This window comes from Leopardus geoffroyi, chromosome C1, assembly GCF_018350155.1.
Source record: "Leopardus geoffroyi isolate Oge1 chromosome C1, O.geoffroyi_Oge1_pat1.0, whole genome shotgun sequence".
In the NCBI taxonomy this organism is placed as follows: Eukaryota; Metazoa; Chordata; class Mammalia; order Carnivora; family Felidae; genus Leopardus; species Leopardus geoffroyi.
The window spans coordinates 93625773-93651565 of NC_059328.1; the positions used below are offsets into that span (position 1 = coordinate 93625773).

General features: G+C 51.4%; 1 pseudogene; it reads right to left on the reverse strand.

The window, feature by feature from the left end:
- Window positions 1–8326: 8326 nt before the first annotated feature.
- LOC123598404 lies at window positions 8327–22087 on the reverse strand (annotated as a pseudogene).
- Window positions 22088–25793: the final 3706 nt, after the last annotated feature.

The window sequence follows — 25793 nt, forward strand, 5'->3', positions numbered from 1 at the left end:
AACTTGGGACATAGCTGTTTTGGTGGGAGAGGAGTCAGGAAAAGCCTGGGACGTGAGGGAGGCGCGGGGCCTCAGCTGGAGGTAAAAAGGTGGGTAAAAATACGCTTGATGGTAGTCGACATGGGATATGTCTGTGCATCTGTGTACACGTGCCTGACCTCAATGGCGTGCCTGTGTGTGTGTGTGTGTGTGTGTGTGTGTGTGTGTGTGTGCGCACGCGCATGAATATGTGTCTAGCAGACTCCAAAGACAACACTTGTCCCATTTTGTTTGTTTATTTTTTTTTGAATGTTTATTTTTGTGAGGGCACAAGTAGGGGAGGGGCAGAGAGAGGGGGACAGAGGATCTGAATGAAGTGGGGGCTCTGAGCTGACTGTAGTGAGACCAATGCGGGCCTCGAACTCACAAACTGCAGGATCATGACCTGAGCCAAAGTCCGACGCTCAGCCAACTGAGCCATCCAGGTGCCCATGTCCCATTTTTCTTATTTTTCGAGAGTTGGCCTGATTGAGGCAGTGTCTTCCTGGAACTGTCAGCGCAGTGTGTGTACTGGGGGTAGATGTGACAAAATGCAGCTCTTGATAAGGCACCATCCAAAGGCTTCTCAATTGTTTTGTTGATGGGGACTTTTTCTTTCTGCTGCTGCCGCACTTGATGTCAAAGGCTTCTACTTGATTCACGCCCTCAAGGTATGTACTGAGCTAGGCTAGGGGGTTGTATTCTATGTTCAGAGACTGGCCCTGGGAATCCCAGAGATAAAGGGAGAACAAGGTGTGATTCCATGGTCCTGAGCCCACAGCCCGGGGAGCAATGCAGAGCGCGTGGATGGGGGCGGGAGTAGCTGTGGGTACCTGGGCTGTGGTGGCACGGAGGGGCCGTTCACCCGGGACGGGTAACTGGAGGCTCCACTGCCACCAAGATGGCCTTGAGCCTAGACCGAATGTCGCAGAGGCGTCAGCACAGTCCCCACAGTGGGGACAGGCACCGTGGCTGAGGTCCCACTTGTGCAGCCGCTCAGAGTCGTGAAAGAGCGTGGGCTCTAAAACTAGAGATACCATGGTGTGGCCAGAACCTCGGGGATAAGGACAGTGAGGACAGATAGATGGAGATGCTCATCCCGAGTGAGGGTCACATCACTGAGGCCTCGGGGTCCTGGTGTAGGAGTTTGGACTTGTGCCTCTGTCTCTGCTGTCTGCAGGGGTCGGGGTGGGAAGGGATAGAAGACGAAGGATCAGGAAGAGGCTTCCGGGAGGGCAGGCCTTCTCCCAGTGGCTCCAGCCACTGTCCGGTGGGCAGGCAGACCCAGTTGTCATGTCGCCTGACTGACTCTTCAGAGAAGCTGGAAATGCAGATTTTTCTGTGGGCACTTTTATTTTTAGATTGAGCAACTAATTCAAATTTAACACATAACAAAACAAAACACATGGTGTGGGCCAAACGGGGGAAGTCAGTGATCCAGATTTGGCTCAGAGGCCACTAGTGTGCTTCCTCTACCTGCAGGGGGAAGGGAGGCCCTGCAGGCTCCCAGTGGGGGTGATGGGGTCCCGGTGGCATTTTGGAGATGGCTGCAGGAAAGGCAGAGTCAAGGGAGTCAGGGAGAGCACTTAAAGAAGCTAATAGAAATACTTTATTTCTCTTCATTCATTCACTTAACAAGTGTTTATTGGGCACATGCTCTGTGCCGGGCACTGGTCTAGCGGCTGCTGCTAAAGGAATACCCAGAAGTCCAAGTTAAGAGTATTACAGACACCCTGAGCTCCAGGGTTCAGGGTTGCATGTTTGTGTCTGTGTTCTAGACCTCTGCCTCCTTTAGCCTCATTTTGCCTACCCGCAGGCCAAGGTCTAGGCTAATTCTCCTGTTCCCTCCCAGGCACCCCTTGTGTCTGTATAGGCCCTGAGGAGGCCTACACACGTGGAGGTCCCAGGCCAAACCTGCCCTCTGCAGGGCCTCTGTCACAGCCTCTTGTCTGGATTTTGCCTTCCCTCTGGTCATATCCTCCCTCTTCTCCTCTGGAGTTTGTTGCTCCCTCCTTTGGAACTCAGGTTCTCTGAAAGCTCCCCTTTGCTGCATAGCTGGGGCTTCCACTCACCCTCCAGCCCTTGGATCTGAGCGGGAGAGGGCCCTGCTCCCTCATCTGCTTATCAGCAGGGAGTGAGCAGAGCTTTTTCCCTGGACCCAGGCAAATGCTCTCGTATTCCTGCATCTGGCTGAGCAAACACCTCGGGTCCGTGCTGGCCTAGGAGCAAAGGGGGATGCAGGGAGGCACCAGACCCGGCCTTGTCCATAGGGTGCTCCCAGGTACAGGGAAAGAAGGCCTGTCCCCTGCCAACAGGAAACCACTTAATGCCTGAGAGATCATCCCCGTGAGCCAAGGAGGGCTGTACAAGCACAGAGACCCAATTCTCATGCTAGACACTTGACCATTGTGGGCTCACGGTAGCCTCACCGTGGCCCATTCAAGTCAGCCCTGTTGTAGCATTGTACAGATGAGGGGAATGAGGCTCAGAGAGGTGAGTTGCTTGTCGGAGGTAGCAGAGCTGTGAGCAGAAGCACTTCATTTTGACCCCAGGGAGGTCGACTGCAAAGCCCACTCTCCTTATGTACGTGCTTTTTCCTCCTGGATAAAGGATGAGCACCAGGTTGGGAGCCAGGGTCCATAACTCACCTCCGACCTTGACTTTGGGCGCTGTAAAATGGGCATAAGCACTGATAATCCTGCAGGGGAAAAAATAGTGAGGATTACACTCAGAAACTGTAGAAAAAATTATGAGGTGTGATTCAGTCATTGATTCAACAAGTATTTATTGAGCACGTGCTCTGTGCCAGGCTCCATGCTGGATTTTAGGGATATGGTCTCAAGGGAGACAGATGCAATTCTGACTTACACAGATAACTACGTAAGTACAAACCGAATCATGCCAAACAAGGTTGTTTAATTGGGACCAAACATGGGGCCAAGGAGGTTTTCCTAAGGAAATGGGATTTAAGCTGAAGGATGAGGGGTCAGCCGGGCACAGAGCAGGAGAGGGGCCCCCAGGCACAGGGGGTTAGTGCAAAGTCTGGAGTGGGGAACAAGCCAGATGCATGAGCCAGGAGGGGCTTGGGGGTACTGACTGGGCTCGACTGGGTGTGGTTTTGCAACAGGGAGCTAGGAGGATTTCCTTTAAATGAGCTAACAATAAACCTCTATTTCCAGTCCTTTTCTGTTTGGCCTGGGCCCCTGGACCCAGGACCCCGGAGTGTCTCCCTGATTTCTTTGCTCTTGATGTCCGTTCTGCCTGGTGAGAGCCGAGCCTGGGGAGGAGGCCTCAGCCCCCCGCCCCCTCCCTGGGCTGAGGGGCAGCTGATTGGAAGCAGATGCCTTGCCCTGGTGGGGCCCTGCCGGGGATGGTGAGGCCGTGGTGGGCCCGGCTCCCCACTGCTGACCTCAGACCTGCACCGCTGGTATGTCCAGGCCGCAGACTCTCTGTCAGCAAAGCCGCATCCGTCCTGCAGAGAGACGGTCACTGTGGCTGTCCGCACCCCCAAGCCAGCAATTTCCCTGCCACGGTGAGAAACCTCCTGTGCTCCCTGGCCAAGGCCCAGCCTCCTCCAATTGTGCCTGAGATGCCAAGTAAGTTCGTGGATGGGCACAAGGCTGGAAGAGGTCTGCGTCACCCTCCCTGACTACTCAGACACCTGGACCAGCGTGATGCCAACTGAGGCCGCCCTTTGGCACCATGTGCCAGGCTCCGGGCTGAGTGCTTTATATCCTGCCATTGAATAGTTCCGTGAGGTCCATACTGTTGCAAGGTGCATGACTGAGGCTCAGAGAGGGTACCTTGGCACACAGCTGGTAGGTGTGAGCTGGGGTTTCAAACCAGGTTATCGGGCTTCAAAGGTTGTGATCCCATATGTCCTTTGCACTGGGTGCTGGCTGTTGTTTCTGTCCCCCTTGGACACTTGCGTCTGTGGAAGGCCAGGTCAGCGGCTGTGCAAGCCCCAGAGGCCCCTGGAAGATTGCATCTTAGCACAGGGCACTGAGATGGGCACAGAGAGAGTTGGAGCAGCTCCTGGGCAGTGGAAGCTCTTCTCTGGGGCAGCCTGAGCTCTGGACTCTGTCAAAGGCAGTGGGCTTGCTTTTGACTTACAGTTTGAACCAGGGCTCTCTTCGCAGAGGGGAGTTACAATTCCCTGGATCCCTCTGAGAGCCCCCTCCCACAGACCTCCCCCTCTGTGGCTGCTGTCCCCACCAGCTCCTGCCATTCCTGCTCCCCAACCCCTGCTAGGCACCTGAAAGAGTCTGGCAGTCTCCAGAGTTCTCCCAGAGATACCTCCCAGGTCCTTCAGCAACCAGAGCGCCACCCTCATTGCCCCTAGAAAAACATCCTCTTTCCTCTGTTCCCGTGAGGCTGCCCCACTTCTCCTGCAGACCCACATACTTCTCTGCTTCCCTTGGGCCTGGTTTCCCCTGTTCTGGCCAACCCTCCATCTCTGCTTGACCCTCCCCGCTTCAGATAGGTTTTTTGCTCTCAGTCAGTTGGTCAGTCAACAAACCTTGACTGAGCCATGCATGTGGACATGTTGGTGAGAGCTCAGGCTCTGGAGCCAGATGCTGGGGCATATAGAAATGCAACCCTCTCTCGTCCCCTGTTTCCAGGAGCTCACATCCCATGCTCCTGGAGCATAAAGAGAAAAGGGCTCTACCACTGCCCTACCTTCAATTGTGTCTTCTCTCTGCTGCCTAGTTACCGAGAAGAAACAGTATGGCAGGGTGCCCCACTGGAGATGGCTCTCTCTCTGTTGTGTGGGAGAATTACCTTGGTGGTCCATGGGCAGGGGAATCAGCACTGAGGCTAGCCATCGGGTAGGGGGCTGGAGTGGCCAAGGTGTGCTGCTTTCTGAGGACTTTCAGACACAGAGGAATAATGAGACTGTTTGTGTTTGGGTGTCTGAAAAAAAGAACCCCAACCCCAGGGTGGATCCTGGGGAAGGAAAAGGGATTAAACACCTATCCAGTCTGTGAGGGGTGGGCCCAGGAGCCCCAAAGAGTCAGCACTGGGAATGGCCACATATGGGCACGAACAAGCCACGAATGTGGGTAGCAACCCCGGGAGTAGGAGTGAGGGCACTCTTGGCCATGCTTGGAGTCATCTGCCTGGAAGATCCATGTGGCCTTGCGGGGCGCTGGGTGGGGCAGGACCGGCTTCCTCCTTCTGACCGCATGGGAACAGCTGTCAACAGGCACCATGGCAGTGGGACTGGTGAGAGTTCCAGTTCTCCTGGCCCACGGGTGGAAGTTGGACCTTCCACCTCCTTCTTTTGGAGCACGTAAGACTTGGGGCTCTTGAGCAACTTAAAGGGAGAGGAAGCGTCCAGAGGAAGATATATACTTCCTTCAAGTAGAGTAGTTTGGGTCTGGATGGTTTTAATTAAAACTACAAAATGAAGGAAGTGGGATAGTATTCGCACCCTGATTTCTGCTGCCCCTCATAGTGTTGACTGAAACAAGAGCTTGTACTTATTGAGAGCGTACTGTGTGTCAGGTATTGTATCAGACCTTCCGTGGGCAGTGTTCTAGTCAATCCTCACAAAAAGGTAGGTGCTTTTTATGAACATTTTACACATGAGGAAACTGAGGCACGGAGAGGTTAACGAAATTGTCCAAAGTCACACAGCCAGCGAAACTATGAACTGGGCTTATAACACACATATTTCCCACTCCAAAGTTCTTCAACCACAGATCCCCCCTACACCTGCATCTAGGGGTTCCCTGCATCTGGGGAGGCCCAGGAAATACAGGCCTATAGGGAGGAACCCCGGGGTCTGGAGGCCTGGGACCTGAGCCGGTGGGGCCACCATCAGGTGCCTGTCCCCCACAGCAGCTGGATCCCATTGCAGTGTGGATGGCAGTCTTTAGAAAGCCACCTTCTCCTGGGCTGCGACGGAACAGGGTGACCACAGCCAGTGAAGCCTGGGGCCCCTTGAGTTCCCACTGCCTGCCCGGCAGCGTTTCACAAACCCGTTGACGTTGACAGGGCGGCCTGTGTGGAGAGGGCAGGAAGCCCGGGGGCTCTGTGGTCTGCAGGCATTGCCCAGAGTTTCCTGGGCTGAGCTCTTCCTGCCGCCCAGCGGCCCTGTCCTGAGGCTTCCGTTGGTCCTGTCTGGCTCTGAGAGATATCTCCTACTGACTCCAGGACCTCTGCACATCCAGGAAGGGCCCATCCTCTGGGTGCTGAGTCTTGGGGGAACTTTGAGGTTCTGTCTGAAGTTTCCTGGGGACCAGCACCGTGAGGCGGGGCAGGGACAGTGCTACTTGCAGTCAGAAGACCCAAGCTCCACTCTTAGATCCAACACTGATGAGGGCAGCAGCCTCGGGCGGGTGTCTTACCTCCCTGAGCCCCCTGCCCTCATCTGCCTCACAGGGGAGTGTAAAGTGCTTTGCAGGTGTCGGTGGCCCTAGCAGGGCTGTGGCCTGACCTTGGGCCGGCACCCCATTAAGTCCTCCTTTCTGAAAACCCTGCCATGGTTGAACCCACAGATTCCTGCAGAAAAGGGGAAAAGCATTCCAGGTAGAGGGCAGTGAGAGCAAAGACGTGTGCACAACATGTGCCCACGCACCCACACGCGTACTGAAGTCTTTGTACCAGGAAGTGTTCTAAACATCTTGTATATGTTAACATATATGCACATATATTATATATATTAATGCATATTAACTCATTTACCTCTCTTATGAGCCCTGTGAAGTCGGTATTAGCCTGCCCTCACTTTATAGAGAAGACAAGGTCCAGAGAGGTAAAGTAATTTGCTTAAGGTCACACAGCTAGAAGTGGGGAGGAGCCAAGATTAGAAGCCAAGCATGATTGAAAGCAGGGATGGTGGGCCTGGAAAGGACGAGAGAGATACTGGGATGGGCCACATCTGCCTTTGTCCACTGCTGTGGGGCCAGTGCCCAGTATAGTGCCTGGCCCATAGGCTTCTGAAACATGAGCTCTGCAGAGGGTGTGGCCAACTTGCACGTTTGGGGACACTGAAATTTTGCACAAGGGGATGCTGGAGTTGCTACGTGGGGGCAGTATGGGCCCAGGGATGAAGCCTCTTAGACTGCCTTGTCTCCTTTCTAGCTTGAGATCTGGCCTCTGCCCAGGGCTGTCCTCAAGCAGCAGGCTCCTTCTCAATGGGACTGCTGAATCCCCACTGGCAGGAGGGGCCACCAAGGAGGCAGATGGGGAGTTACAAATAGTTCCTCAGTACCCCTCTGGCCCCCTCCCCTTAGACTCAGCCTCTCCACCCTTGGCACATGAGCATCCTTGCCTCCTTGTGGAATGTTCTAAGCTCTCCCAGAGGCAAGGTCTAGGGAGGGCCGGGGCTCTGAGGGGAGGACCCACACAGGCTTAGAGGAGAGTGTTTGCTGCCGGCAGAGGCTGCTGAGAGACCGGACGGTGTGCTGGGCTGGAGAGCTGGGGTCTGGTGAGAAAGGAAGTTTCTGTCCTCTGTGGCATTCAGACCCCACCAGGAATGTGGCTTTGGGCCAGGATCCCTCCGGGCAAGAAAGGATGACTCAGCAGAAACAGCATCCTGACCCCACAGGATAACAGAGCCTCTGCCCTGGGGGGTGTGGGGGGGGGCAAGTGGCAGGGCTGGTGAATTGACGATCCTCCACCACAGCCTTCGTCTGTCCGGCTCCGGCCCTCCCTAGATGTCCTTCTCTGCACCGAGGTTTTAAGACTCTCAGAGGAGCAACTTTCAGACAGACCAGGGAGGCACCCCACACTCTTTCCTACTCCGGGGGGAGGAAGCAGCTTGCTGTTGAGGCTTCCCAGGCCTGGCCAAGGGCAGAAGCCCCCGCATGCTTCAGGGTGGGGGGCACTGGGCAGCTGGGGTTGCTGGGCTGGGCACCGGGGAACTCCGGCACAAGACAGCCAATTGGAAGCACATGTGTTGAGACAGGCACAGAAAGCCACAAGGCTGCTTCTCCATTCCGTGAGCCCAGCTTCTGAAAAATTAAGGATCCATCACCGGGAGCCCCGGGGAAATGCATCCCTTTGGCACCAGCCTCCTGCCTGCTTGCGCCCCAGGGGCCTAGCAGGAGTGGGTGCTGGTGGTGGTGAAGAGGACGATAATGTCAGGGCCACGGCCACCCCTGCTGTTAGCGTTTGTCAAGGATTTCCCACACACCCTGCTGACCACTTGTACCTGTCTAATCTCATGTGCTCCTCATAACAACCCCATAAAGTAGGGAGGTACTTGTCCTACTTTTTAGAAAGGAAACAACACTGCAGAAGATTAAGTAACTTGCCCGAGGTCCCCCACATAGTGACTGGCAGAATAAACTTCCAAGTCTGGGATCTTAATGGTTTGCTTTATTCATGACACCTTCTTCTGCCCCTTGGAGGGAGGAGGAAGGCAGAGTCCTGTGGTCCTGCACCCCTTCCCTTGAGGGCCCCACAGTGACTGAGGGTCAGCGGGGTTGGCACATGGAAACTCTGACCCCTTTCTGGGAGCCGTTGCAACACTTGGCGGTTTCCTGTGCGGTTTCCATCGGAGGGTGCTTGGGGCCCACAGAGCAGCGAAGATCCTGGGATTCAGGGCTAGAAGACACGCAGCTACCTCCTGACTTACTAGCTGTGTACGTGACCCTGACACCTCACCTTGTCTTTCTGGGCCTCGGCTCCTTTACCTGTTAAATGAAAGAAGAACACAACAACTTGGTCTTTACCACCAGCCCCGGCAGGATAAAGTGTAGACCATTAGGCCACTGTGGCCAGGGACCTGGCCAGATAGAAAGCAGAGTGGGCCAGTGGGGGTGGGGGTTGAGAGGGAAGGGGGTGTGGGGTGGCAGGAGGGGGTTGTCAGGCGGGCATCGTGCTGCTCTGCTCCCAGGTCAGGAGGGAGGCCGACAGAGGTGAGGACTTCCTCTCCTAACAGGTGACAGCCACTTTGCACAGTATCACCCGCCTTGATAGGGGAGCGGAGCCAGGAGCCTTCGGTGAGGACCCAGAGCAGAATGGCTGCATCTTCCCGGGAAAACTGCATGGACAGAACTGTTCTAGGCGCCAGATGACTATCAGTTTCTTGCAAGCGCCCTGTTTGCTGACTTCCTGTTGATGGAAAATGTCCTGCTCTAACCTGGGCTGCTGTTAGTTGACTGGTTCCTGTTACCCCAGCAACAGAGCAATAGTGGAGGTGGCTGCAAGCAGCTATGTTAAATCACTTCATCAATTGTCACCCACAGGCACTGTGTCAAACAAGGGGTGGTTACAGCCCTGTTAAGCTTAGTCACTGCCTGCTACTAAATGTGGCTGAGATGGTTGTAAACATGCTCGGAATAGGCAAACAACAGGCCTCCAACAGACACGTCTTGGTTGATGAAAGAACTTTCGGAATCATGAAGACTTCAGATCATGTCCCTTACGGGTATCACTGATGACTCTATTTTGTTACATTTAAAATCTTGGCAAACCAGTAATTTACATAGGATGTGCATGGCCAGGCTACCCCCAGCTGCCCCATTCCTTGGCTCTTTACGAGGATTTATCAATAACAGCATATCCGTTCTGTTTGGGCTGTTATTATGCCTCTATCCTGGAACATCCTGTAGTGGTTATTTTTTGGAAACATCATCTGGTTCATAATCTCTTAGCAACAGAACTTTGAGGGCTAACGGCTGATGCACACTCCCAGCAAGATGATTGCGACTGGTAGGCAAACAAACCCACAGCAGCCGAGTTGGAGCACCCCTCTGATTATGGGTTTAATTGTTTTAGGCCATCAGACGTCACCAGCACCCACCATGGGCTGAGCTTGCTTTGTTAGACGCTTGAGAGCATTTGCTGTGGCAGCCACACACCCAGGCCCGGGCTGAGGTGGTGGGGGGAGCTTTCAGTCACCGGGTGCCCAAGGCTGGCACAGTCTTGTCTCCTCGTGGAACATGAGGAAAAGGTCCTGGAACATGTATCTGACTCGAAGAGGAGGAGGGCAGGAGCAGTGGCCTTGCGCTCTGTCCACGCCCGCACAAACTCCTTTCGTGGCAGTGTCAGACTGTCCTAACACTGGATTGGAATCCAGCCCTGCTTGAGCCCCCAGCCTTCCCTCTTTCTTTCTTTTCTTTTCCTTCTTTTTTTGCCCCCAATAGTTAATTCTGTCTGTTCAAGGGCTCATACCGCAAGCATTAAACCAAGTGCAGGCTTTGATTCTGTGAGCACAAATTAATGTATCTACAAAGGTAAAAAGCAAACTGTGATCCATGTACATGGATAGAAACTAGATATACCTGGTTAATCATGTTGGAGTTTTTAAATTTCTACAGTCTAGAATCCAGAAGTCACAGATCTTTTGGGTCCTTCTTGATGTCCCACAGGGTATCTGCACTTTTCTGGAGCTGAGCAACTTGGTCAGCCTTCAGCTTCTGGTTGATAACACTGGTTAACCCCTGGGCACTCAGGATACATGGAAGGCTCAGGAAGACTTCATTCTCAATGCCGTACATTCCCTTCCCCATCATTGACACAGGATAGATTTTCAACATGCATTCAATGAGGTGAGCCACACTTATCCAATAGCCTATCTGGTATATCCTTTGGCTTGATGGTTCCATAGGCACTTCTGGTCACCATCTTATGTGCTTCCTTCCAATTTTCACTATCATTCCCATTTTTGGATTCAGTTCCTAAAGAGAAATGCCTGCCACATTCACTCTACTCCATACAGCCTCACTAAAGACACCGTATTCTCCCCAAACTCGGCAGCTGCTGGGACGAATGCCAAGTTTTTCACCTGGACGATCTCAAAATCTTGCACTCACTTCCAATTCACATCATGCTCAGGTAATCCAGTTAGTCTCCAGGTAACATAAGTGAGAATCCACCGGATCGGGAACTATAATTATGACGCAATTGGCTGTCCTTGATGATCTGAAGAAGAATGAATCTGAAGACATTAATGTTCCCCTGCACCAGATTGAGATGACTCTCTTCCTCTGGCTGGCAGACTCCTGCATTTTCCATCACAATCTTAGAATTGGCAGTCAGAGTAATCTCTATCTGCCACAAGTTTTGGTGTCTGAAGAAGTAAGCTTCCATGCTGCAGACGCACCTCCTCTTTTTTGAGTTTATCTTCTAAAACATCCACGACGGCAAGTTCATCATTTAGAGACTTTCCCAGAAGGCTGCTGGCACATACCATACTAACTAGTTCAACACCTACTGCCATGATTTCATTGTTTGGTCCTACTGCCATTGCCTCTTCTTCTGCAACCAGGGCAATCAGTTTTTCCATAAGAGTTGCCATCGAGTGCAAGAGAGAGAAGGCTCTGGGGAGGTTGTGGTAGCCATGCAAAGAAGACAATGGCAGCTGCGTACCTTGCCTTCACTCTCTCTGCTCATCCCATTCACATATCCAGGTCCATAGGGACAGCTGGGTTCTTACTTTATGTGTAATCTCCAAAGGTACTGCATAGTGTAGCACATGAGGGCCACTGCCACAGACCAGTTCCAGGGGTCAAAGGCCACACACAATATGTGCATCCTGGAGTCACTGAACCCAATACTCACAGGCAGCACGGGGCCTCCTGTCATTGGGGCTCACGATCCTCTTTTATTCTGGTTCTTTCTGGTCGCTCCCCAAGGTGAGATCATGATTCCCCGTCTGTGAGGAGCAGGAATAAAAATTAAAATAATAGCTACCATTGGGGCACCTGAGTAGCTCAGTCGGTTGAGGGTCCAACTCTAGATTTTGGCTCAGGTCATGATCTGATGGTTGTGGGCTCCACGCTGAGCATGCAACCTGGTTGGGACTTTCTCCTTCTCTCTCTGCCCCTCTCCCTGGCTCGTGCTCTCTGTCTCTCAAAATGAAATGAAATGAAATGAAATGAAATGAAATGAAATAAAATAGCTACCACTTATTACTATGAACCAGGATCTTTACTGATACGCCCTTATTTACTCCTGAAAACCTTATAAGGACATGATATTGTTTTCCCCATTTACAGATCAGGAAATTGAGGATCAGTGTAATTGAGTGATTTGCTGTAAGTCACAGAAGCAATTTCTGTTTGTGACACCCACAGTCATGCTCCTCCCCCTCCCCAGCCCTATTACTCATGAGCAGAGGTGGATTTACTAAGAAAGTCCTGAAGCTCTGCTCTGGGCCCCGTCACTTGCACCACCCTGTCCGAGGCCCTAGAAATTGATTCATAGGGCCACATATCGTTGGGACACGAGATATTTTAATATTTTGCCTAAAGGAGAGTCCCCCTCTGATTCCACAGATTCCCTCCTCAGATTCTTCCCCTTTCTATCCCCTTCTCTGCTCTATTCGTTCTCCTTAGCCTTGTCACTAATACACCGTGGTGTACCATTGCACATCCTAGACACCACTCACTATGTGTTTTGAATGAATAAATGAATGAATGAATGAGTACAGCCATTGTCCTTATGCGTGAAGCAATCTTGTGCCATAGGTCAGGCAAAGATATAAAACTGTGAAAAGTGACTTGCTCAAAGCCCCTACTTACAATCCAGTCCCCTTTCTCTTGCTCTGAGCTGCCTTTGAACTTGGTCATGCCTAGGTTTCCTCTGGCCCCAACACTACAATTTACTCATAGACCAGACATCATGTCACTGGTGTTTCATCCCTGACTCCTCTCTCTCAGTGAGTTCCTTTACCCCCCAAATCCTATCAACTGCCTCCCAAGTGTCTCTGAAACTGATCACTCTGTTTATCTCCACAGTCCCCACCGCAGATGGGGTCTCCATCAGCTTCCTGGCCTCCTCTCTGCCCCCTGTCTGTTGCCCACACAGCTTCCAGAGACTGATTTTCCTGCTGGAATTACTCCCATGAATTCCCATTTTGTAGAGATCGTATCTGAAATCCTTAGCCTGACCCACAAGGCTCACATTGGCTTTTTTTTTTTTTTTTTTCAGTTTCTCAAACTCACCATTTCCCTGACTCAGAGCCTTTGCATATGCTCTACCCACTTCAGGTGCCAGAACAGTCTTCCCCTCCTCCCTCTCTACCATCCTACTTAATTTTTCACTCACCCTTCTGGTCAAGCATCACTTCCTCAGGGCTACCTTCCATGTCTACCCACACTGAGTCAGAGCCCCTGTGAATTATTTTTATAGCTCCCTGTATATCTCTGCCTAGAACTGATAACCACTGATATAAATAACCAACTGTATAACCCTTGGTGTTTGATCTGGCGTTGTGACCCCTCCCTCTAGCCTCCTCCCCAGTCAAAGACCTAAGTTCCCAGAGGGCAGGGACCCTGTCTGCCTGGCTCACTGCTCTATCTTTGTTTTGTTTGTTTGGCTGAAAGAATAAAGACACTCATTCCTTTCTCACATAACCCTTGAAGTGTTTCTTATCAGCTGGCAGCAGTGTCCCATCTGGTCCTTTCGGGACCTGGGTTCCCTCCATGCTGTGGCTCTGTTATCCCTAGGAGTTGTCATCTGCATAGTTTAAGCTAGGTCATCACCATCTCTGGGCTGGAGCCAGCAGGGAGGAGAGGAAGAGTTTTCTAGGTCTTGGTTTGGTTCCAGGGATCTATTACTGAATAACAAACAGCCCTGAGATAATGTGCTAAAAGACATCAACCATTTCATTATCCTCATAGACTCTGTGGGTCTGTGAGGAATGCTGGGGAATTTGGACAGAACACAGGGAGGGTGACTTCTGTTTCTGCTCTATACCTTCTGGGGCCTCAGCTAAGACTCAAATGACCAAGGGTGACTCAAATGGTTGGGGTTGAATGTTCTGGAGGCATCTTTACTCACCGGGTGCCTGACTGGAAGACTAGGCTCAGCCAGGCCTGAACCAGGGGACCCACATGTGGCCTCTCCAGTTTGGTGGCCTCAGGGGAGTTAGCTTTCTTGATGGAGGCTCAGAGCTCTAAGAGCAAGAGTTCTCAGAGAACAAGATAGAAACCTCTATGCCCTAACCTTAGAAGTCACGTTACAGTTGGAGACTGCCCAGGTGCAAGTGGAGGGGTCATAGATCCCCTACCTCTTGCCAGGAAGAGGGTTGAAGACTTTGTGTCATATTTTAAAGCCATTATAGCCAGAGGGACACATGCCAGTTTCACTCACACTCACCTACTGAGAACGTAGGTGTATGGTCCCAGCTAAATTCACAGGGCCGGAAAACACACGTCCCTAGCCACATGCCTGATGTCAACTTCATTATAAGGAAAGAGGGAGAATGGATTTGGGCCAACTGTTTGCATTCTGCCACAGCTCTTCCTCTGGTCACCAAATATCCAGGTGTACCCCCTCTTCCCACACGTGCAATATGCTTCTCCTTGGGGGGAAAACCCTAAAGTTCCGTTGACTGCCTCTTTGTTGAATGACTAACTGTATGTTTGCAGAGTAACTGTGTCCAGCCGTATACTCTAAAGATAGGGTGGTCAGAGGCGGTGTTCCATTTCTTAACCTAGAGCCTCGAGGTGGGCTAGTTCTAAGCGGGGAGGCAAAAATCAGGGAGCAGTGGCCTGTTAGGAGTGAAGAGAAATCTGTTCTCCCTTTATCTTGGTACTTAATTCCATCTATTTACAGGGTAGGAAAAACAATAATTGTTAATTGAAAAGAATGTCTGTCTCATTGTGCATCTAAAATTAATTCCAGATGGATCAAAGATTCAGATGTAAAAAATAAACCCATAAAATGCTAGGGGAAAAGATTAGAGCAGACAGTTCATAGAAGAAGATAAATAAAAGGCTGACAATGGTATGAAAAGACACATTCTTGAGGATGAGGGGAGGCAGGAACTCTTGTGCATTACTAGTTGGTGTTTAAATGGATCGTTTTTACAAAGGGGGATTCAGCGATATCTTTCAAGATGTCAAACGTTCAATACCCTTTTATCCAGAAACTGCATTTCTAGGTATTTATTCTACAGATATACAGCATTCCCACAATTGAGCAAAACTATATGCCAAGGATGTTCAGTGCAGGCTTGTTTAGAATAGCTAAGTAGCTGGAAACCACCTAAATGCCCCTCTGTGGGAAACTATTTAATAAAGTAGAATCCCACGCAGCTGTTAAGAAGAATATGGTAGATTTATCAGTACTCACATGGAAAAATGTCCAAGGAACTGCAATAACCAGAAACAAAAGGCAATTTGGAGGGCATGGTGCGTAGTGTAAATTCACGTCTGTTAAGAAAGAAAGCAAGCAAAATAATTCGTAGGTATTTTACAAAATGCCTGGAAATATTCATAGAAAGTTTTTAACAATGGTTACTTTGGGGGGGGGTGTACTTGAGGCTGTGGGGAGCAGGAGGATGTATAATTTTTCCTTTATGTCCTTCTCCACTGTATGGATTGTTTTAATTGTAAAAAACATGTAACACCTGTATCTCTTTTATAGGAGAATCAAATTCAGAGTAGTGGTTATTCCTAAGGAAGAAGACAAGGGAATGGAAGAGAGGACATAGGGTCCTTTAACTGTATGTACAATGTTATGTTTCTAAAAGAGATTGACGGCACTTGGGTGGCTCCGTCGGTTGAGTGTCCGACTCTTGATTTTGGCTCAGGTCACGATCTCGTGGCTGGTGAGTTTGGGCCCTGCGTCAGGCTCCGTGCGGACAGCGCAGAGCATGCTTGGGATTCTCTCTCTCCCCCTCTCTCTACCCCTCCCCCGCTTGCTCTCTCTCTCAAAAATAAAATAAATTAACTTAAATTTTTTTTTAAGAAATCGAAGTGCCTAAGAAATGGTAAATGTTGTTCATTCCCTTTTACCGCCATCACCACCACCACATGGAAACCATAAGTGACGATATGTTAAGAATTGATAGGGGCGCCTGGGTGGCTCAGTCGATTAAGCGGCCGACTTTGGCTCAGGTCACGATCTCACGGTCCGTGAGTTCGAGCCCCATGTTGGGCTCTGTGCTGACAGCTCAGAGCCTGGAGCCTGTTTCGGATTCTGTGTCTCCCTCTCTCTCTGACCCTCCCCCGTTCATGCTCTGTCTCTGTCTGTCTCAAAAATAAATAAACGTTAAAAAAAAAAAAAGAATTGATAAAGCTGGCAGGGGGGTACCCGGGTGTTCATTATATAATTCCCTATGCTTTTCTAAATTTGGGGGACATTTTACAACTTAAAAGAAGCTTTTTAAAAAAGGATTCGTTCTCTACAACATAAAATAAATGGAAAAGAAGCCAGAAAAATGAAGCAACTTGGTAAATTCAACCACAGTCTCATAGGAAGGAGATACGGAAACTTAATGTTTCCCGTTTGGACTCTTGGGTGCCCCTGGATTGGAAGAAATGCTAGGGATGGCATTGCTTTGGGAAAGGGAATGTGCCGATCTGGCACTGAGGCTGGGGTTCCATGCCGGAGCCCGGGCTGGGTGCGCAGTTAGGAGACTGACGCTGGTCTGGAGGTGAGCAGGTGAGCAGGGGGAAACCCGGGCAGTGCAGGGGGGCAGTGGCAGCCTGGGGTTCGCCGCCAGCACCGCCAGGGCCTCCCGGGGCTGCTCCTCTTTGCTCCTGTCGCACGCACCACGTCATCATCTGTCAGCCGTGTCTCCTTTCTCCCAAGTACTGCTTCTGGGAGAGACTGAGCAGCACCCCAACTCCTGCACTGGAAGCCGGGAGAGCAGGGTCTCCGGTCCCCCGGCCCTCACTCCCTTCCCTCCGGTCCCTCCTGCTGGGCAGGGCCTTAATCTGCTGCACCTGCAGTTCTTTGATCCGTTTCAGTTTCCTTTCTTTTGAAAAAAACTAACCACAGTGCCGTGCGTGTTGCCAGCCTGACTCTGTTGCTTTGAAAGCCCTCTTCCTGTGAACTTGAGATGTGGGTGATAAAGCAATGAAGGACAGTGGCCTGTGGGTCTCACCAAGGGCCTTTGTTCTGGGTACTGATGTTATGTCACCCGCAGGCAGAGGTGGGGCCTAGAGTCTGTCCTTGAGGCTCAGAGGGCTGTCTCAGGCAGGGCCGCCGTGTCACTGCTGGGGTCCTGCCTAAGTGACATACGTGCAGGTACATGGGAGCATCCCCACACAGGGAGGTGGACTCGGGCTGCCAAGTGTCCTTCAGCCGGGCCCCTGTCCTGCTTCCACCGCTCCACCCACCTCAGATATCTGAGTGTAGACCCCAGGCTTCCAACACGCCCAGGGCTGCTTCTTTCCAGAGGGGCTAAGACGCAGGGCACACACCCTCCCGCAGTTGCTGCCGGTGTGTGTGTGTGTGTGTGTGTGTGTGTGTGTGCACCCTTCAGGCCCCTGCAGGGAGACAGAGAGTTTCTGGGTTCCAGTCCTGGCAGGGACTGTAAGACCTGCTGAGCAAACAGCTCACCAGTGCATTGTGTGATGTCCAGGGTTTCTGGGCTGGCGTCCGGCTTCTCAGTGGCCCCAATTTTGTGTTCTTGTTGTTGAGCTCTTGGGAACCAAGGGCTGGCAGCCAGCCAACACATGCAAGGACTCCACGCTGGAATCCTTAAACACATCATCGCGTTTCAAATTCAGAACAACTGAGTACAAGCATGCTCAGCATCCCTGTTTTACAGAGGAGGAGACTGAGGCCCACAAAGGTCGGATAGCTGGTCCGGCGTTCCCAGCTGGGAAGGGGTGGGGCCGGGATCTGGTCTCTTCTCACTGCCAGGTCTTCTCCACAACTTCTCTTCCCTGCTCTGTGTGCTGAGAGGGGTCTGTGAGGATTGCATGGGGCGGGGCAGGGCGAGGGCGGGGGCGGGGGTGGGGGGAGGAGCCCTTACTCTGCACCTTGACCAGTGGGGAGCACCGACAGCATATGGGAGGCAGAGAGTGCATAGCCCTTATTCTGTCCCACACCTCCTGTGGGGTGGCCATGATCTGGCTGCATCGCTCAACTGAGACCACGGCTCGCATCAGGGCCCTCTCCTCCCAGACAGGGTCTAGTCGCCCCCTTGACCTCTCACCCCATCAGACCTAGTGGTGGATGGACTGCTATTGGGCCAGGTTCTTAGAATCGTTTCCTACACCCTGCCCTTACCTTTGAACATAATCCCTAAATTGAATGTTCCTCAAATGGCCCCATCTGAGTGTGCCATCTGCCTCCCACTGGGACCTTGCCTGACCCATACCATCCTGCCAGCTCATTGGCAAAGACCGCTGGGTCTGCTGAGTCATCACAGACAGCAGCTGGGATCACAGGTGGGGGGTCCCTTTTCCAGTTCCTGTGCTTTTCTTTGGCTCTCCTTGTACCCTCACCCCTCCTCATCTGCCTGCTTTGCCTCCACTCCCACCTGTGGCTCTTCTGCAGCCAGAGGTCGGGGATGTTTAGGGGATGACAGTCACGGCTAAGCAACCCCTACCCCTATCCCATCCACCTGTGATGCATCCGGGAAGTGTGCTCCAGAATCATGGGCGTCATGGGCCAGTCATAGAGGCCCTGCGTCCTTGGGACAAGATGTTTTGGAAGCCACTGCACAGAAACAGGATGATTTCACATTGCTGGGAGAGCCTTCTTCCCTGGGGACCCGTGACCAGGAAAGCTTACCCACTCACCCGCCCACTCACTCACTTGCAATGCAGAGAGGGGCTGACTCCCCACCAGGCCTCCCGCCCCCCAAGGGACCTGGTTGTCACTTCCTCAAGGAGACTGTCTCCGGCCCTCGCCGAGGCTGGCTGCCCCATTCATCCCATCCCTCCTTGTTTTGAAACCCTTATCACGCTGATATCCCTTGTCATCGTTCAGCTCCCTCACTCTACCTTCTACTCCCTAAAAGCAGGTCCTCTGCCTGTACTGCTCACTGCTGTGTCCCCAGTGCCCGGCACAGTGCCGGGCACACAGTGGGAGCACAAGAAATTGTTGAGCTAAGATGAAAACAATGGTAATTAAATCAATGCTGTGCGGATTACTCCTCTCATATCTAGGCGGCCACTGAGAGAACAATGACCAGTGCCGCAGGCTGGGTCCTGGAGACAATGTCAGCCTGCAGAGTCTGGACCCTGGGCTCTAGTCCCTGCTTGGCTCATACTCATTGTATGGCTTGAGCCATCCCTGAGCGATAAGTCCCTCATCTGTAAGATGGGATAATACTTCTATTCGTTTTCTATTGCTTCATAATAAATTATCATAAACTTAGCAATTTAAAACAACACAGGGGCTCCTGGCTGGCTCCGTCGGTTAAGCGTCCGACTTTGGCTCAGGTCATGATCTCACGGCTCCTGAGTTTGAGCCCCGCGTCGGGCTCTGTGCTGACAGCTCAGAACCTGGAGCCTGCATCAGGTTCTGTGTCTCCCTCTCTCTCTGCCCTTCCCCTGCTCACGGTCTGTCTCTGTCTCTGTCTCTCTCTCAAAAAAAAAAAAAAATAATAATAATAAACATTAAAAAATTAAAAAAAAAACCCCACATGTATTTTTCATCCACAGTGTCTTGGGCCAGGAGCCTGGGCACAGCGTGACTGCGTCCTCTGCAAGGACAAGGTGTCAAGATGTGGGCCAGGGCTGGGTTCTCCTCTGGATGCCCCCGTGGGGAGGGATCTACTTACGGGCTCACACAGGTTGCTGACAGAATTCATCTCCTTGTGGCTGTAGGACTGAAGTCTTTTTTCTTTTTTAAGTTTATTTATTTATTTTGAGAGAGAGAGAGTGTGAGCATGAGCAGGGGAGGGGCAAGAGAGAGAGGTTGAGCGAGAGGGAATCCCAAGCAGGCTCCACACGGTCAGCACAGAGCCTGACACAGGCTCCAACTCACGAACCGTGAGACCGTGACCTGAGCCGAAACCGAGAGTCAGGTGCTCAACCCACTGAGCCACCTGGGCGCCCCGCATAGGACCGAAATCTTCTGGTTGGACGTTGGATGGAGGCTGCCCTAGTTCCTAGAGGCCACCCACAGTTCCCAGCCAGGAGACCCTGTCCGAAGGCTCTCTCAGAACTTGGCAGCTTGCTTCTTCAATGTCGGCAAGAGAGGATGTCTTTATACCAACCTGCAAACAGGACTGAGCCTTTTATAGCATCAGGTAATCGTGGGAGTGACACACGGCACCATCTCCGCCTATATCGGTTACATATTGGCATCTTGGTTATTCTATTGGTTGGAAACACGTCACCGGTCCTACCCACACTCAAAAGGAGGGGATTACACAAAGACATTGAGGCTACAGGGATCATGCCGGTCACTTCAGAATCCGTCTCCTGCAATACTAATCCCTATTTCAGAATTCTTGAGGTACCTAAGGAAAGGAATATATGAAAGCACTTCACACGGGGCCCGGTGCTTAGTGAGACTCGGAAAATGTCGCAGAAGGTGGCTAGCAGCAGCTGTGTTTTCCTTTGGCCCACCGTGAAATAGGATATGTTGGTCCGTTCTGGGTCCCCAGGCCCCACCGTGCCTCATTATCTTTGACTTTCACCGATAGGCTGTGTCAGCCATCTACCTCATCTGTCTAGATCTTGAAGGCAGCTGAATTTGCCATGTAGTATTAACTAGTGTGATCAAATAGGTGTTCTTGCTATTGAAGTTACAAGTTCTTGACAGGTGAGGCTGTATCTTACTCATTTTTCTAGCCTATGGGGGGCCTAGGATGTTGAGTTTAGCTTGGATGATCCAGGAGGGTTGAGCCACAGCACCAACCGGAATGGTCTGAGTCCATGGTTATAGCCGCAGGGAACACGTGATGGTTGGCAGGGAGGGAGGGAGCAGGGGCAGGTTGGATGGATGAAGTCAGGGAGGTGCAGGATGAGTCTTGGCAGGCATCCATGTCAGGCTCTGCTGCGGGAAGCCCCTCCTGTTACCATGTCTGCCCACCTCCCTCAACCCCCAGCTTTCTTCCCTTCTTACTGTTCAAGCCCCTACCTTTGAGCAGGGTCTCTGTGGGATCTGGGTGCGGTGGGCCATGCCTGTTCTGATGAGGGAAGAAAAGATGGATTCTTTCAGAAATAGATCATCTGGGCTGGGAAGGGTCTTAGCCCCCAGGAAGTGGTCAACAACTGGCTTTAGGTTACAAGATGAGGAGTCATGTTTGTTGAGTGCCTACTCATGACTCGGGCTCCACACTTCACATATTTCATTTCCTCTGTTGTCTCAGTCTTCAAGGTGGAAAGACTAAAGCCCAGAGAGGGCAAGTGGGTTCCCCTGATCACACAGTTACTGGGTGGTAGAGTTAGGACAGAGCCTAGGTATCTGGACCATAAGTCCAAAGCTTTCTCTCTACAACACCCCTCGCACCCAGGCCTGTGGGCCCACTGGTGCTGGGGGCAGGGGCACACTTTCCCTGGCCCTAGCCCAGGTCTCCATGCAGGTTGGTCTGGCTTCCCAGCTCCTCATTTCTTCTTTCCCTCTGCCCTCAGGGTGCTCCTTCTGCTGAGTCTGTACCACATTCTCAGCCTGGCCCACACCAGCGATGGTGGATGATCCAGACACTGAGCCCAGAGAGTCTTTCCCAGCAGACACAGAGGCCGCCCGAGACTTGCACATCTGGGCGTTTGTTGCCCAAGTCTAATCTGCAGAAGATAAACCAGAGGGATAATTTCTGTCATTTCTGGACAGAGCCAGGGAGCTAGAGTCACTTCAGAGAGGCAGAGGACCTGCCTCAGCTGTGGGAGGGGTAGTGGTGAGAAGGGTCCTACCTGGCGGGGTCATCTGTCCTGGGGCAGGTGGGCCTCTTCAAGTCGGGTCAGACAGGAAGTTCACCCACCAGCGGCCGGGGCTGTAACAGCTGCTTCAAGTCTGAAACATTTGTAAATCCCTCGTGTTCACGATGCCTCTGTTACTCACTGTGCTTTCCCTGAAGGGGTCGGCGGCAAACTCCTTAAAAGGCATGCGCTTGTCTTCAGGGTGGGAAGAAGCCGGGTGCCTGTGTTCCTTTCGCACCCGGATTAGGGACGGGAGGCTGAGAGCAGATGGCCAGAGCTGAGAGAAGCTGGCTGTGTCCCCGCAGGGGTGGGAGGCAGCCTGGACCCCAGCCAGGACTGGGCTGAGACTCTGTCCGCGCTGGAAGCCAGCTGCTGTGAGGGCTCCGATGGGCTGGCATTACCCTGAAGCCCAGCCTGACTTCCAAGAAAACACTCTAAAACCGGTCAGTGACCCAGGGGAAGAGCATTCTGCAGACTAATTCCACTTCCTTTTGTAAGCGGGAGCCAATGCAGGCTCTTCAGGGGTAGAAGCTAGAAATGGAGAGAGCACACAACAGGTCCACACACACCTATCTCTTCCCGACCGTGGATCTGGGGCTACAGACCCCTAACCTCCTTGGGCCTGTGCCACGGAACACGCATGTGGTCCCGAAGAATCATACGAAACCCACGCAGTCACACACAACATCCACAGACACACCCCATCCCTCACACACTGTGACACTCAGCAGTACGCAGCCATGTAGAATCACACGTAACCACATTCATGCATCGGGAGGCCATAACACACAGTCACACGGGTTCACACACATACATTACACACAGTGAGCCTTAACCACATACATATGCACTCGTCCATTAATCCGCACTAAGCACGCACAGCCGGACACGGTCACATACGGGGATTCTGAATCCCGCACGGTCGCACACACACTCACACCAGTCTGCACAACCTCTGTGCATTCAGCCCCACTCATTGGCACATGAGAACACACGGTCACAGGCCATCACACGGAACATACGATCGCGAGGCAAGCTGTGAATGGTGCTTTAATACAAGCAGCAGGGGAAAGGGGCTGGGGGTCGGGGGGGCTTGTCCTCAGAAACGGGGGTCAATGAGGGCCCGGAGGTGACTAAGTCAGGAACAGAGGGATCCACTCAGGCCCTCAGACAGTTCACTTCCTGGTCATACCTCCAGAGCAGCAGCAACTCGGAAGATCGTTGTCCCCCTTGGCCGCCCAGCAGAGCATTCCTGGGTCCTGATGCGGCCTCCTCCCCTCCCCTCTGGCCCCAGCTGGGCTGCGGCAGGGACCGTGGTGAGTCAGCAGGAAAGGGCTCAGGGAATGCGGGTGGGTGACCAACAGGGCCTGTAGTTGAAGTTCTGGGGGAGGAGCAGCTGCCTGCTGGAGCCCCCCACCCCCACCCCCCGCCCAGCAGGGAGGGCCGCAGACACGGGTCTGGGTGCTGATGGCCATTTCTCAGCCAGCCCGCTATGCAAGAAAGCAGATGGAAGGGGCCACGTTCCCCTGCAGGCTGTGCTTGGACCTCCTCACCTGCTGTGGCCCTCAGCAAGGCCCGGCCCACAGGCCCCGAGCCGCACCCTGCTCTCCACCATCACCAATTCATGCGTTCATTCAGCCGTTCGTGGACCACCCACCACACCAAGATGCAAGGGCTGTGCCTTCCAATGGGGAAGGTCACGCAAAAGATGACTCCAGAGCTATGTGGACCGCAGGGACAGATGTATGCATGCTGTCATTGAAGCTACTAGGGCCAGCTGCCTGTGAGCCTTTGAACTCCAGTTTCTGGTATGGGCCAGGATGGCTGATGATGATGGTGCCTGTCCCTCAGGGTGCTCCTGACCTCTGACCTCTCTCGAACGAGGCAGCAACACAGTCAGAGAAGGCATGGGTGGGCATGACTTAACAGTGAGCCATTTTCCAACAGAGTCAGGGAATTCGTTGTTCAGATCTAAAGAACAAAAATTCAAATGTTTACATATTTATTTTGAGGGGGAGGGGCAGAAGAAGAGAGAGAGAGGGAGGGAGAGAATCCCAAGCAGGCTCCTTGCTCGGCGTGGAGCCAACACAGGGCTCGATCCCACGACCCTGGGATCATGACCTAAGTTGAAATGAAGAGTCAGACATTCAACTGACTGAGCCACCCAGGCGCCCCAAGAACAAAGTTTTAAATGCCACGTCTGAAGGAATCTTGCTAAAATGACTTCCCGCAGCAAGGCGAAGTCCCCACCAGCCTTCTTCTTGCTGCCTCAGGGTTATTATTACGAACTTCCATTATCACTACACCAGATACAATGGTTCTTTCTTGAGAGTAGGTGGTCAGCAAATACTTGTGGAAGGAACACACACGGATGAGCTCAGACTTCTGGGCTCAAAGATTGAAAAGCAGGTGGTGAGAGTACAGAATGCTCTCTGGTATGGGGTTTGGGGTGCAGTGGACGCTACAGGGCCTTCCTCTTGCTCCCTAAACTCTTCTCAAGAGAAGCATCACTTCCTCCCTTCCTTCCTTCCTCTTTTTCTTTCTTTCTTTCTTTCTTTCTTTCTTTCTTTCTTTCTTTCTTTCTTTCTCTTTCTTTCTTTCTTTCTTTCTTTCTTTCTTTCTTTCTTTCTTTCTCTTTCTTTCTTCCTTTAATTTTCTTTCTTTTTTTCTTTCTCTTTCTTTCTTTCTTTCTTTCTCTTCCTTTCTTTTTCTTTCTTTCTTTCTTTGTTTCTTTCTTTCTCTCTCTCCCCCTTCCTTCCTTTCTTTTCTTTCTTTCTTTCTTTCTCTCTTTTCTTTCTTTCTTTCTTTCTCTTCCTTTCTTCCATCCATCCTTTCTTTCTTCCTTCCTTTGGAATAAGAGCCAAGTTTTTAATTTTTCATTTCTTGCATTTGCAGTGTTACTCAATCATGTCCTTTGCCATAGTCCTGAATCACCACACAACCACAACTGACCACTTTTACGGGGTTTCCCCCTTTCACAGAGGCCTACCCATTTCCCTAGTTTCTTGCTATCAACTTTAATTAGGTTGATCGGGTGTTCAGCACAAAGAGCCTCCACCAGCTTGACATACAGGCTTATCACAGTTGGACCTGCCCCCCTTTCTTCTTCACTGCAGAGGCTCACCTGCTTTCCCTTCTCTGGCACTGTTCCCCATCTTCCCAATGTTCTTTGAAGCCTGCACCCCAGCCTCACTTCATCCCCCTTTCCTGATTGTCCCTGAACTTGAAGACAAGCACCAGACATTTTCCTTCTAACCCTTCTGATCACACCATGGAAACAAAATGTTAACAAAAATCAGAACCACAGGAAAGCAATAGAGGTTCGGGAACCTAACAATTGGCTACCCATTTGAAAAAAACAAAACAAAACAAAACAAAATTCATACCTGCCTCGCATGTAGAACATAATAAAACAAATTCCAGATAAATAAAATATTTAAATAGAGAAAACAACCATAGACATCATGAAAGAAAACATGGGTGACCATTTTCTGTTGTTGTTATTTTACAGTGGGTAAGACCTTTCTAAGCCGAAAACCAGAAAGGCCTGATACATTTAATGACATAAGATTTGTAAGGTTCTGACAACAAAAGCGCTACACACAAAGTCAAAACACAAAGGACAAGCTGGGGAAAATATTTCCAACAGATAAAACAAAGCGTTTGTATCCCTAATTTACAAAGGGCTCTCACAAGTCAATAACAAAAAGATAAATAACTAAATAGAAAAAAAAAAAACCTCAAAAAATGAACAAAGGCCACTAGCAGGTAATCCACAGAAGAGGAATTATAATTAGTTAATAAGTGGATGAAAAGATGATCGCCCTACCTTAGAGTATTAAAAATCAAATTAAATTGGGGCGCCTGGGTGGCTCACCCGGTTGAGCATCTGACTTCGGCTCAGGTCATGATCTCACTGTTCCCAGGTTCGAGCCCCGTGTCAGGTTCTGTGCTGACAGCTCAGAGCCTGGAGCCTGCTTGGGATTCTGGGTCTCCCTCTCTCTCTGCCCCTCCCCCACTCTCTCTCTCTCTCTCTAAAATAAATAAACATTAAAAAAAATTTAAATCACATTAAATCTATCGATGAGGGTGGCAAACATTAGAAAGATGGATAGTATTTAGTCCTAACAAGATGTGGGGTAAGGGGCCTCTTCATAGATCATATTGTTGGAAGGAGAAATTGGCAAAAAAAAAAAAAAAATCTTGTTGGGGGTCAATTGAACAATATCAAAGTCTGAGTAGTGAGCCCTTTGAGCCAAC